The sequence below is a fragment of the Amblyomma maculatum genome, chromosome 8, assembly GCF_055883805.1.
Source record: "Amblyomma maculatum isolate TAMU_Amacu chromosome 8, ASM5588380v1, whole genome shotgun sequence".
In the NCBI taxonomy this organism is placed as follows: domain Eukaryota; kingdom Metazoa; phylum Arthropoda; class Arachnida; order Ixodida; family Ixodidae; genus Amblyomma; species Amblyomma maculatum.
The window spans coordinates 96,550,360-96,565,340 of NC_139351.1; positions in this window are offsets into that span (position 1 = coordinate 96,550,360).

Sequence of the window (14,981 nt, forward strand, 5' to 3'; positions counted from 1 at the left end):
ATACAGAAACACGATTCGTTGACAATTTCCAACGTTAAATTTTTACGCTTGTAAGCTTATATATCTAAGCATTCTTTTTCATGACCGTCGATGCGGGGCTTTTGCGCTGTCATTTAGCGATGCCTTGAGCTTCCCGCCAGAAAAAAACAGACAGCTAGCAAAAAAATCACAATTTCCCCGTAACACTGGCTGAGTGATTACGGCGCTTGACTGCTGTACTTGAGGATGCGGGATCGAATCCCTGCCCAGGCGGCCGCTTTTTGATGGATTCGAAAAGCAAGACACCCGTGTACTGCGTCATGTCAATGCGTATTAAAGAACCACAGGTGGTCAAAATTTCCGGAGCCTTCCACTATGGCGTCTCTCACAGCCTGAGCCGCTTTGAGATCTTAAGCCCCATTAACTAAACTAAAGGATCGCTGTTCCCCTAGGTGATTTCGTAATTGTGGTAAATCTCAGCTAAGATGTTCAAAAGCATGTCCCCCACCGAGCTCGCTTCTCTGCCTGCGCGCCGCTCGTGAGCTGGAGCGTGCCGTCATTGTCTTCGGTCGGACCATCGTAGCACTTGGTATGACGCTAAGAGGTCTGGCTTAGCGGACCTGTTAAAATATATTTGTGGACACCAGGCAATGATTTCTATCTAGATCTTCTACGCCACACTTCCGAGCCATGCTTCACCCCCTTCCCCCAGTGCAGGGTTGCTAACCGTTGTTTTATTTCTGATTAGCCACCCTCTTTCGTACTCCTCCTCCCTCCGTGCCATGCATCTGGCGTGCCTTTGTGTCTGGGTAAGGAGATCAGCTGCCGTCTTGAGACATCCGGATTACGGTACTTCAAAGGGTGCTGGGAAATCCAATTACACGCTTCACAATCAAACTTTTTGTGCTGCATATTTCATAACGCAACATACAATTTCATGCCGTAGGGTCCTGTGGCTAGAATGACACCAAAATGTAGTTTTTTGCCTGTTTCTTGTAGGCTCACTATTCATTAAGATACTTTTAATATTTATGCTAACCTCAAGTGAAAACACGCTTCTTTGTTTGGCTTATCAAGTGATATGTGCCTGCGCGTGCATGTTCCAAGCTACTATGTGTATATTTTATGGCTTTAAATAGTAGTCAAGTAATATCTTTGTAAACATGTGCCGGTGTCAATTCTCTTTAATAACCCCTGAAGTCCGCAGCTGTTGAAGAATGAATAAAAGGAGGAAAGGCTTATGTTCAGCCTTTTTAATGTATAACTAGACAGCTTTAATGGCTCCCCTTCCATATCATGCTTTCTTTTCATGCATCTTGCTATTCGTCTAATAACTTAACCTCCGTTATCTAAAGCATTCTTATAAAGTAAGCATACGGTCACAATTGCTACATAATTTGAAAGACCATACGCTACGGATAAAAACTCCCTGCTTGAATCATGCCCGACTAACCATGCTCGGCAGTAGCATGCCCGACTAGGAATTCAAGTGTCACGGATGGTCCTACTTCCATCTCAATGAAGTCCCCGAGCTGGCAGCTCCTGTCAATTAAGCCAATCGCGTGGCATCGTGACGTAACACAACCTGCCATCCAATCAGGGCCCGGCTGCATCACCTTCCAGCTAATACTTGCTATCGTTTGCTGGGGGTCTCCTTAACATTAAACGGCTTCAAACGTGAACGCCCCTGTACACAGCCGAAATCGAACTCCATGTATAATCTATAGTGCATTCGTGCAGTCTTTTCTCGCTGCGCTTGTTCTGGAATGGTGGCGTCATCCTGTCAGACATCTCGATTAATTAGCATCACTGCAAATCGTATTCAAAAATTTTAGCGCAAATAAAAGTTCAATATTAGGCCAGTACAGAAAGCAGTAGAGCATTTATATGTCTCTATTGCAAGGCACTAGTAGCGACTTTCATAGAGGGTAGAGGGTGCCAGCAGACACGTAATGCGGCTGACAGCTGAGCGATCGTGGACACCCGAAAGCTTCATTGGGTTCGTTTAATATTACTTTTCCAACTCGGCGTCAAATAAACACGACGCTTAACATTGCGGCACTTAAACAAAATGCAATGCCTGCTCTTAAGCACATCAGATACTAGATGAGGGGATTTCTACAGACTTTCAACCGACATTTCTAGAGATTTCAATTCAAATGTTTGAAAAACAACTGGCTGTGGTTTAGCCCTGATTAAACCTGTAGGATTGCGAAAGCAACATCTGCATGGCTACGCTTTATGTTTTGCTACGGCTAGACCTAATTTTTCCGCTATGGATGGTCGCTTCTTCAGGTGGTACATAGGACCGGCTAGCCTGTCTTTCGGCTTTGTGACGTCGGCGTTTAGCCAGACGTTCTTCACGTTGCTCTGGCGTCTCCGCTGAAAGTTTAGCTTTCTTCTTGTCGCGCTGTCTTTGCTCAACCGCCTTCTGCCAAGCAACCACTTCGGGATCTGAAGAGTTAAGTTCTCCGGCTCTCCAATGCCGTTCAGGAGCCGCTTTACTATTCTTCACCATGGCTGACCACTTAATGGCTGCTGTGCGCCGCTAGCCATATTTGTACACCACAAAGCACGCAGATAGCGATGAGAAATCGCTACTGCGTTTCAAAGAAGAAGAGAGGGAGACTGTCGACCAGGCGGTGGATAGCGGGCGGCGGCCCCGGCGTGCCAGCTGTGCGCCGTTGTGACGCCACCTGCTCCTCGCGCATGCGCAGCTTGGCCTTTCCAGAGCTCCGTTAAATGGCTCAGCGACTATTGTAGTGTTGCTTTCGCAACAAAATAGTCTTTCTAGAAGGTGGAAAATACTTTGAGCCGTTGCACTCTTTATCCGGAGCCGTCCTCGCGATTGAAATGCGCTCCTCTGTCGCCTCAGGCTGCGACTGAGTCGAAGGTATTGCATATGAGTGGTCTGTATCATTTATGCTATCTCTGCAGCGCAATTTGGGGAGAATAGGCTTCGTGTTAACAACTCTCGTATCACATAGCTAAACCCTTCAATTTACAGCACAACAACTGATCTCACAAGCAAAACTCTGCAGTATTGCAACTTCGCCTTACCACGGAAAGTATAGGCGCCACTCGAGAAGCTCATGACACCGCGAAAAGTAAATCACTTTAGGAACCTGTCTTCTTAAAGACCCTTCGTAAAGGTTAATTCACACGACAGATGGAATCACTGGAGTACGCGAGCTCCACGTGACCTGACGTCACTGGCTCCGTATCGTCCGTGAACTGCGTAGCCTTCGCAAGCCAAAAGCAGGTGCGCGTGTTTTTGCTGTATAAATATGCGGGGCGGCATCCTCTTTTTAAAGTAGAACTACATCTTCTATGCGAGGCAAAATGGTATTTTCGTGTTTTTTTTTATCGTAGGGCGGGCGTTTTTGTACTCTCAATAGGATGCGTCGATGCTCTCTCCTCAGTAGCCATCAAAGCGCCCTGCCCTAGTCAACAATGCAGCGTGGTTGGCTTGGAATGCCGTCGCCTGCCAATTTTCTCTGCGGTAGTGGAGCTGTAGAGTGCGGTCCCGGCCACCAATAGCGGAGCTAAATACGAAACCTAATTTTCGTAACATGTCTGCTCCTATTCATCTTTGATACATTGCAGGTAATATTGAAACACTGAGTGGTTTACCTTGCGTGTCTGCTGTGTTGGCCAAAATAACATTCCCGCCCCTACGCGGTGGCTTAGTGGTTAGGGAACTACACTGCTGATTCTAAGGATGCGAGTTCGATCCCGGAGGCAGCCGTTTTTTGGTGGAGGTTAGAATCCAATGCTCATATGCTGTGCGATGTCATTGAGCGTTAAAGAACTTCGGGTGGTAGAAATTGTCCGATGCCTTTCAATATGACGCCCCGCATAGTCTGAGTTGGTTTGGGACGTTAGGCCTTAAAATTGAATCGCACAAAAAACCATTGCAACACAGCAGCACGTATTGGTGCAAGACATTTCCGCGTTTTTAAGTTCACTAGCCTCGCTATTGATTGCGAGAGAGATTTGTCATAGCTTACGCAGGCTATACGTATGGTAAATCGGAGTATTTCGTGAGGTGTCCCACTTTGTATCACATCTGCATGTTTAGTTTAGGCTATCTGATTCAGCGAATGCAAATGAACACATAACGATAACTTGTACTTAGTGGCATCGTCTTATTTATGTAAAAGAACCGCTTTCATTGAACAAGCGAAGATTCCTCATCACGGGTATATAAGCAGCGTAGCCGTCGCTCCAAATTAAGCACTGAGCATATTTACTGCTTACACATTTTGTACCGAGACCAGAAAACAGAGGTCATAATGAATGAGTGCATAAAAAAAAACATTTTTGTTGGCAAAATAAAATCTTATCCGAGATTGCCTACCTATCCACCCATCTTCAGCCCTTTCTGTTTCGTCTCCTCAAAGACTGATTTTGTTCTGACGTTGAGATTTCGCATCGCGGCCTCTTATGACGTCCAAAGTGCAGTACGGCCTTCTTTTGAGTTTGAATGCCGGTACTGTTCACCGCAGTCTCCAACTCTACACAGTCTTTGAGACCTTTCGGCCCTGGGTACTCAGTAAATTCATATGACAAATGTGCAATATCTGCCTTTGGATAAGAGCATAGCTGGCATTTCGGGAACTCTATACGTGATGTATAGATAAACCATTTATATGGATGAAGTAGGTGTGCGTGTGTGTGTTTCGAGGCTTTTTCATGCTATCTGTTCTTGTTTGTTTGAAGCTTTTTTTTTTTAGCGTTGGGTTGCACATTGATGATTTCTATAGTGCATCGTAAACTCATGACATGTGAGTACGCGGTTCTTCGCCGATCTAAGTTACGGGTCGCCCACTACACGGTCTATAAATCTTTGGGCATAGTTACGGGCAGCCTCGTTTCCCGGTTTCGAAGAGTGAGCAGACATACGATTTCAATCTCACATAGCGGTCTCCTTCTACTTTCTCTTCTGAGGATTGGGCGCTTCATACAGTGTTTCTTTTGAGAAAATTTTTATGAATGCTTTTGAGTCGCTAAAAGAAATCTCAGCCTCCATGGATGCTTAACTAAAGCAATCGCGGAGTTTCTGCGTCTTTCGGTCTTTTTGCGGGGACCGAGGTTGCACGTACGGGTTGCCCTCATGATCGACTATTCCTAGAAAAAAAAAGCATCTATATTAAGGTGTTCTGACATGCGAGTGTAAGCTCTTCGTTTATTTCCGTAATGTTTTAGTAGCGCCTCGTACCTCGAGTTCTACGCGGCATCAGTGGCATACGTTGGCTTTGGGCTTCGGGCGTACGTCCTCAGTCTCATGTAGAAAGGAGAGCATTTGCAGAGGCCTCCTTTGAACTTGATATGTCTGAGTAGTCTGGGGACACGCTTGAAGATGACGACCAAGATTGAGAACCAGATGAGCCTATCGCAGATAACGCGAACTCCCGGGTTGAAATCGATGTACATCTCTGCTATCTCGTTACGGAACATGTTATAGCAGGCTAGGTAGATGATTCCACGCATCGAGGTCTCTGGGACATGTTTGTAGCCGTCCATCTAGAAGTCCTGCTCGTTGTATATGATCTTCGCCATTCAGCAGGTTAGGGATGTCTGGGAGAAAGGGGTAGAAATGAGGCCAGACGGCAGGGCCCCAGAACAGGCGTTCGCACTGAAAGGCCAAGCAGTGGCTCAGGCCATTTTTCCTTCCCTCTCCTTCTTCTCCCCACCCCATCTCCCGTTGCTTTCCCACCGCCACGTTCCACCGACGTTCCACGCTCGCTGCTGTTAATAAGGGTGGCGCTGATGAACACTCTCAAGGATAAGCTGCACTCAGCATAAATGTCAATAAAAGGAGTAGATTGAATAGCCGTCACTGTACCTCAGTTGCTAACAGCTCCAGGCGATAAATTCGGAGGTCATTAGTTCACATCCCACCAGTGGCATGTTGTCATTTTTCAGCTAATGCCTAACAAGTCATCTCCATAATTTTTTATTTCACGTTAATCAAGGGAAAAAAGTGTCCCATGCTTTTCGCGGTGTCAGCAGTTGTCTTCCCTCCTATGCAAATATGGAAGATATTTCAAGAGTTCTCAGCCTCCCATTTCAGAGATTTACAGAGGCTATCCGAAGTATAGGAATCCATGACGCGTTTACGAGCTCGTATTTTCACTTACACGTCAGAAGCAAGATACGCCCCACCCACTACAGGTGTGTTTAACCCTGGCGTGGCGCCTACCCGCTCTATTCCACATATACTAGCAATATACAGCAAAGCCACCAAACTTGCCTCGTACAGAATGCATACACGAGCAGTTGGAGACGGCACTGTCCAGTGAGGCCTTGGACCTCCAACACCTGACAGAGAAAACCAAGCAACCTTCTCGTTACTTCCCCGTTTTCCACCCTCCTTTCTCTCCATCAAGTTTTATCTCACCTCAGCTATGTTACCTCTTTTGTTTGCACTCAATCTACTACTCCAAGTGATGCTTTAGTCTGCATGTCAAAACTTGCAATCTCATGGAGCTGAAACCTTCAATACATAATGTCATATGCGGCGAAATATTCACAGGAAGAACAATATTGTAATTTAAAGTCTTCAGGTGTCGAATCACTGCAACAGAATCCTTATTTTTAACAGATTAATACCTGTAATAACTGGTGTATGAGAAGGGCACTGAGTTTTAGCCCAACCGATCGCTCTCCGTCCAATAGTTACATTCTGTTGCTGAACGTTTGAGCGGCCGAGTTCTTTAATATTATTTTGCTCTGAACAATACTGACCTTTTTATCAGAGCATGTAAGAAAGCATCCATGGTAGTGTTTAGTTTAGCGTTGGGTACAAATTCTTTGGCTTAAGGTAATTGCCCCACACACAAAACTGTTGATTTCAAAATTTTATTTGTTACAGTAAGAAATATACAGCAATAATGAGTGATGTGCTCCATTATTTCAGAATTCGAGAGAAATGGGGTGGCAGTTTTACACTAAAGTGAAACGTTCTTTTTTCTTTTCGGAATATTCTTACTTATTACCAACTTTCATAATGACCGCACGTCGGATTATAACACTACACGGTGATCATCGTTAAAAGAAATAACAGGGGTTGATGTTTAGCTCGTATTCAGTACATTTCAGTGATCTTTGATTTGATGTCTAAGAGGCGCATGGCGCTGCACTGGAATCGGCAGCTTCGATCTAAGAGTTCAGTTTAGTTAGACTTCAACGCCTCGACTACACAAGTAGCAGATTACAAAAATCTTTGAATGCATTTCTCGAATCCTATTACGATTTGATATTCTGTTAGCTTCCTATAAAACCTCTGGTGCCTACTTGATCAGCAGCACATACGTATGTTTTCTCTGAAAAACTAAAAGATTAGCTGGCCGTCCGCGTATTGAACGCTGACATGGGCTAGGCAGCAGGCACTTTGTTTTTGATACCGCTGTCCTCTTGTGTAGTGTATTTTAATGACAGACCTGCCAAACACAAAATCATCTCCAAACTCAAAGGTAAGCATATCTACGCCCAGACAGGCTCCTTTTTCATCTAGTTCAGTTCAGTTTAGTTTTATTATCTTAAAGACCCCTGCGGGGGTATCACATAAGGGTGGGATTTATTAGAATGAGCAAACAGCGATGATTATTTACCACTGAAGGTGATTGATAACGAGTTCTTGTAAACTAGCCAATGAAGCGATGCTGACGATGTCACAGGTACGCTGTTCCAGTGTGTTGCGGCTCAAAAACAAAAAAAGAACGAAGCCGAAAAGGTAGTAGTGTGCGATGCTAGCCGGGCAGCTTGAAGGGGTTGGATGACCGTGCGTTGAGATATGAGTGATGCAGCTGTGATATACGGTGGCTGATTGAGTGATGAATGAAAGAATATGTGATAAAAGGTGAAACTAGCAACGCAGCGGTGGCACGAAAGGGGTGGTAATCCTGATAACGCTTTCAATGAAGAAATGCTGACATCGTATGTGTATGAAGAGTGGGCGAATCTGGTGGCAGGGTCATGGGCCGCTTCTGATGCACTGACTAGGCACGCTTTATGCAGGCTCATGTAGAAGAGGCGTGTTCTAATTTTGGTCTGATAAGTGTTTTATGTGTGAGTAATTACACATCTAGAGGGCCAAGGCGGAGATGGCGTTTGAGAAAACCAATTGTTTTATTCGATGCTGGAATGATGTTGTAGATGTAGGTGCGCCATTATAAATCATAAGACAATGTTACTCTTTAATACCTATAAGATGGTGCTATTTCTATCGGGATGTTAGCAATGGAATATTTGAAGCAATATGGACTGTGCCGACGAGAGAAGAATACGAGTTTATTTATTAACATTCAGGAACATTAGCCAGGTTTCACACCAAATAATTACGCTTTTAAGATTTGCCTGAATACTGGGCTGATAGCGCAGTTATTAATAGACACGTAAATGACGCAGTCGTCCGCGAACATTCCAATACTGCAGGGGGGACACTTGATGTAACTGGGAATTTAGACAGGTAACCATTAACAAAGGCTGATTGGGAACGGTTAGTAAGAAATAGCTCGAACCATTGCTAGATATTGAGGGTGTAAATTCAGCTGGCGGAAGAGGGTGAACTGAGTGGTCCAGTAGTGGTCACTCCTAGTAGTGAAAGTCCTTCGCTGGGTGTACATGCTTTGTGGATAAATGAATAAGGCTGGACCTTTTGAATCATGTGGGGCGATAGCCGAGGCTAGTCATATTTTAAACTTACTCTTCCCTTGATTTGATTCGCCAATCCCTTGTTTATTTAATTCTACCCCTTTAAAATCTGTTTGTTGCCTTCATGAGGTCGCCCACAGTCTGCGTGAATAAAATAATAAACCATCACTTTCACAAAAAAAACCTTCTCACAAGCAAGAACATTATAACGTTTATGGAAGACGCACCGGATTTACCCAGTTATGCAAATGAGGCTTAACTTCGCGATGCTTGTACGAACATCGCTTATCGCTGTATAGGATGCACCAGCAACATTTTTGTAAAACAAAGACGCGTCTTAGGCGAGGGAAAATACGGTACTCACTTCAAACATTGTTTACTACAAAACCCAAATCAATCAGTTTTCTCCGCGTGATGATAAATTGTAAAAGTTTGGGGTTATTGATGCTTTACATAACATCGCCTGGAAACTAATCCACTCTCTCCTTGCTGTTGCTTGCCCTCTGCGTTCGACTTCCAGTAACAATTTGATCTAAGAAATGATTACTGCATGAATATATAATACTAAAATATTTAACAATAAACAAAGAACATAGAGATAGGGACCATTGTGTTGTTGTGAAGCGTACTTATTCGCAAGGCAGAAAAAAAAAGTGGCTCTAGCTTTCGATTGGTTCGCGATGGTTGGTTCGCGATGAATACGGATTTTGAGCAGCAATTTATTCAGTTATGCGCACAAAACACAATAGAACAAAACTATGAACGCTAGCAATACTTAACCATATCACATACACGCTGCAACAAAGGAATGTGGATCGCCGAAAGGCCGATGCTAGAGTGTGCTGCTCCATTTCATCTGATTTCAGTTCATGAAACAGCACTTATAAGGCTAAGCTGTTCAACATTTCGTATCTTATTTAAATGTTTGGCTGGCGTAATTTGAAGCAGGGGATATTTTCTGAAGATGAGCACTCCACTTCAGAGTGTAGTCTGAACCTGATAAGTAGTGCCAGTGCGAGCAGTTTTCCATGAAAGCACATTGATGTGTACATAACGATTACTTTTCTGACCATTTGTGCCCCATCTTGAGAGTTTTTTCTCCCGTCTTTGAGAACTGCGACTTCGTCCACACCTTCACGAATTAAAATGTCATTTTTAACGTTCCTACTAACTATCCTTGCTGGTAGCTTTGATGTACCTGAACTCCGTTACTGTTCAGTGAAACTGACATCATCGACGGTGAACTATATTATTCTTTCAAGTAATAGTAGAGGTGCTGTTTGACGATTACAGACATCTAAAACGCTGAATATTGCATGCATCTTGCTAAAACAAACATAGCTTCATGTTACGCAATAATATTTGTTTGTGTTTAAAATACATACCTTCCTGCCGAGCTCCATTAAGCACGACATCTCAACTCCCGTGCACATCGCAGGCAAGAACTCCAGACGGGAGGGCCGCACGATGACCGGAATTGCATCTTCTAGAAGCTGCGGCTGAGCCAAGATATATGAAGCTCACCGTCATCGCCACTGAAGCCTGCACTCGGTAAGTATCCCGCTCTTTTGGTGGTACTTTAGAACGCCTCAGCGTCTGGTTAATCGCAGATAGGGGGCAAGCCTCCGAAAATCGAACCTTCTTTGGAACCCTTTAATGCATGCTCATCCCTGTATAGGCACGGCCAAGTTTTGGTATTCATTGGTTTGTGAGCTTTAACGTCCCAAAGCGACTCAGGCTATGAGAGACGCCGTAACAGAGGGCTCCGAAAATTATTGCCACATCGCACGTGCCTAAATTGCATTGCCATCGCACAATACAAGGATTCCTGGCCGTTAGCCTCCATGCCTTTATCATGCCTCCTTACTTTTCGGAACAATATTTAGATGTTTTTCATTATTTGGTCATTCAGTTTATAGAGTGGAACCTCTACTACTCTGGTTTAAACTTCTGGTGAAAATTCTTCATGGGTGCACTTGAAGCACTTACTTTTCTGGTGCCCTTCCTTGGGTAGTGTGGCCTCATAGCACGTCGATTAGTTTTTCCTTACTACACCTACAGCTACTGCTATTGATTGCGGTATCAAGGGCAGTCATGAGCCATTCCTTTCTGTATAAAAGTCGTTCCTTTCTCTCAGCGAAAAAAGAATACACGAGTTCAACGCTGCTGAACCAAATATTGAGCGAAAGCATTAGCTGCGGACGAGCGAGCGTCGTTCTTCTCTTTTTATTCTTCCTCAGCCCACATATAAAGCCCCGCTTTAACCAAGCCGTATTAACGTGCCTTAGTGGCCTATAGGGGTAACGTGAATGCCAGGGTCCTAGCAGGCTGATTCTGATATAGCCATCCCATGTGAAACGAGAGACAAACGTTGGCAGCTCCTGCCAGCCCACACCCTAGCGTCACGTCGAGTGTGACGTCACAGCTAAAGGCTCGAAACCTAGAGTAGTATTGCTTTCGCAATAAAAGGAAGCTGGTGGCATGCGAAATTCAACGCATTGCACAAATTAAATTCATTCATACGTGGTGCTATATGGAGTGCCTTACCTTTCGTGATTATCCCATCTTCCTGGTATGTGGTGGTTGCATTCGTAATGGTCAAAGGAAAGCCGCCTGTAAGCGACCCTCAGAATTCTTGGCTCCTACTTTTGACGAGGCCGTGAGCGAGATATGTTGCGCGGCTCTTGGATTAGTCATGACTCAACAGCCATTTCGCATTTGCTAGGTTCTGTAAGGCCGAAGTCTTCACGTGATTACTGTGAATAATTTGCAGTTTCATCCAGTTTCATCCAGAATGCATTGTACTAACGCAGTTTTGCAGGGATACAGAAGGCGCTGAAAAGCAGACACCACTCAGAGACAAAGCCCACACATTCGCAACTCCTTTATTGTTTAACGAGAAGCCACGGATATGCAGGTACACTGCGGAGACCCGAGACAAATTTAAAGAAGTAGCTATGTGCAGGCTGAGAATAGGTCACATATATACAACATATTCATACCTTTTAACAAACTCTCCTGCACCACATTGTTCGAGATGCGGTGACCGGCTTACAGTCACCGCATGTTTTAATTGAATGTCCGATACTTATAAACAGCAAAGGAGACGTGATTTTCCCGAATTGCACAAGACATAAATACCCATACCCATTGGAAACTGACCCTGGCAACATTTAACGCTAGAACCCTAGCTAGTGAAGCTAGTTTAGAAGTGCTGTTACAGGAACTAGAGGGTATGAAATGGGATGTCATAGGGCTTAGTGAGGTTAGGAGGCCGAATGAGGCATATACTGTACTGAAGGATGGGCATGTACTGTGTTATCAAGGTTTACCGGAGAGGCGAGAACTAGGAGTAGGTTTCCTTGTCAATAAGTATATAGCGGGTAATATAGATGAATTCTATAGTATTAATGAGAGAGTGGCAGACATCATAATTAGGCCTAATAAGCGGTATGAACTGAAGATTGTACACCTACATGTATTGTACACCCATGCACCTACATGTAGTTATGATGACCAGGCAGTTGAAAGCTTCTACGAAGATGTAGAATCGGCAATGCGAAAAGTAAGGGCGCAGTATACTGTACTAATGGGCGACTTCAATAAGGTATTGAAAAAGCAGGCAGGAGACCAGGCAGTAGGTCACTATGGCATTGGTTCTAGGAATAGCAGGGGGGAGTTACTAGTTGAGTTTGCAGAGCGTACTAAGTTAAGCATCAGGAATACCTTCTTCAGCAAACAAAAGAGCCGGAAATGGACATGGAAAAGTCCTAACGGAGAGACTAAAAATGAAGTTGACTTCATACTGTATTCAACCCCCGCCACTACGCAAGATGTAGAGGTAATCGGCAAAGTGCGATGCAGTGACCACAGGATGGTGAGGTCCCGAATTAGCCTAAATCTGAAGAAGGAACGCAACAGATTAGTCAGAAAGAAACCAATCAACGAATTAGCGGTGAGGGGGAGGACATAAGAGCTCAGAATCTTGCTAAGAATAGATATTCAGCTCTAACCGAGGATGGCGACATTACCCTAGAAGCAATGAACAATAATTTCAGAGATATCATTACTGAGTGCGCTGTAGAAGTAGGTGGTAGGATAGTTAGGATACCGGTAAGCTGTCTAAGGAAGCGAAAGATTTGATTAAGAAACGCCAGAGTATGAAAGCTTCCAATCCAACAGACCAAATAGAATTGGCCGAGATATCAAAGCTAATCAATAAGCGCAAGATGGCTGATATAAGGAAGTATAACATGGATAAAATTGCGCATGCTGTAAAGAACGGGGGAAGCCTTAAAGCAGTAAAAAAGAAATTGGGCAGAGGCAAAAACGGGATGCATGCGATAAGGGACAAGGCGGGCAGCGTCATCACGAATATAGACAAGATAGTCAAAGTAGCCGAGGAGTTCTATACAGATCTTTACAGTCGCCAAAGTAGTCAGGACAGCATTAAGATTGGCGGTAAGTAAATGAAGTCAGACGTTCCACCAGTGACGAAGGACGAGGTCACGAAAGCATTAGAAACTATGAAAAGGGGGAATGCAGCTGGAGAGGATCAGATAACTATAGATTTGTTGAAGGACGGGAGGGATATAGTGCTAGAAAAGCTGGCCACCCTGTGTACGCAGTGCCTGGTGTCATCGACGGTACCAGAACAATGAAAGAATGCAAACATTATACTCATCCATAAGAAAGGGGGCGTTCAGGACCTTAAAAATTACAGACCAATCAGCTTACTGTCTGTTACGTATAAGGTATTTACTAAGGTAATCGCTAATAGAATCAGGACAATCTTAGACTGCAATCCAGCAAAGGATCACGCAGGTTTTCGGAAACGGTACTCTACTATCGATCATATCCAGACCATCAACCAGGTGATAGAAAAATGCTCGGAATATAACCAGCCCTTATGCATAGCATTCATTGATTACGAAAAAGCATTTGACTCAGTAGAAACCTCGGCGGTGATGCAGGCATTCCGAAATCGGGGGGTAGACAAGCCGTACGTGAAAATGCTGGAAGATATATATAGTGGCTGCACAGCAACCATAGTTCTGCATTAAGAAAGTAACAAAATTCCCATAAAGAAAGGTGTTAGGCAAGGCGACACGATCTCCCCAGTACTATTCACAGCTTGGTTAGAGGAAGTATTCGGAGACTTGGAATGGGAGCAGTTAGGGATAAGGGTAGATGGAGAATACCTCAATAATCTGCGATTTGCTGATGACATTGCCTTGCTAAGTAACTAGGAGGATGAACTGCAAATAATGATTGATGACCTAGACAGGAAAAGTAGAAAGATAGGCTTGAAAATCAATATGTAGAAGACTAAGGTAATGTTCAACAGCCTCGGGAAGGAACAGCAGTTTACATTAGGTAGCGAAATACTGGAAGTAGTAGGCGAATATGTCTACTTAGGACAGGTAGTAACCTCAGATCCGGACCATGAAAAGGAAATAACAAGAAGAATAAGATTGGGATAGAGCGCATTTGGCAAGCAGTCGCAGATTATGAGTAGCAACTTCCTGGTATCGCTCAAGAGGAAAGTATACAACAGTTGCATCTTACCTGTACTAACCTATAGGGCTGAAACGTGGAGGCTAACCAAGAGGGGTCTACTTACTTTGAGGACAACGCAGAGGGCAATGGATCAAAAAATGGTAGGGGTAACATCAAGAGATAGGAAGCGTGCAGATTGAGGCAGAGAAATAACTTACTGACATTTTAGTGGAAATCAAGAAGAAGAAATGGGTATGGGCAGGACATATAGTGCGAAGAGAGGATAACCGATGGTCGCTTAGGGTAACAAACTGGATTCCAAGGGAAGGAAAGCGTAGCAGGGGGCGGCAGAAAGTTAGGTGGGCGGATGAGGTTAAGAAGTTCGCAGGGGTCAAGTGGATGCAGCTAGCACAGAACCGGGTTAATTGGAGAAATATGGGAGAGGCCTTCGCTCTGCTTTAGGTATAGTCAGGCTGATGATGATGATGACGACGACATTAGTCCATATTTCTTGGTGATAATCCAGTGTTTCCTTTCGAAAGAGTTGTTAAATATGTATTGAAAGTAGGCATTTTAGGCGGGATTGTTTATCGACGTCAGCTTTAGCCTGTTTTTTTTACTTAGATGGCTGAGCTGTCTTTTAAAGGAATTGTTGCTAAAGCAGTTTAGCCCTTTTACATGTGCATGTCTCGTTGTAATTTTTGACTCAGACCACTACACACCGCGAATCAATGTTTTAGGCCCTATAAACTACTGTTGTATAGATTATGCACAGCGAACGAACTTTTAGGCCCTACACACCATGGTCTTTAAGTGCATAATTAAACATTACACCTAGGACATTT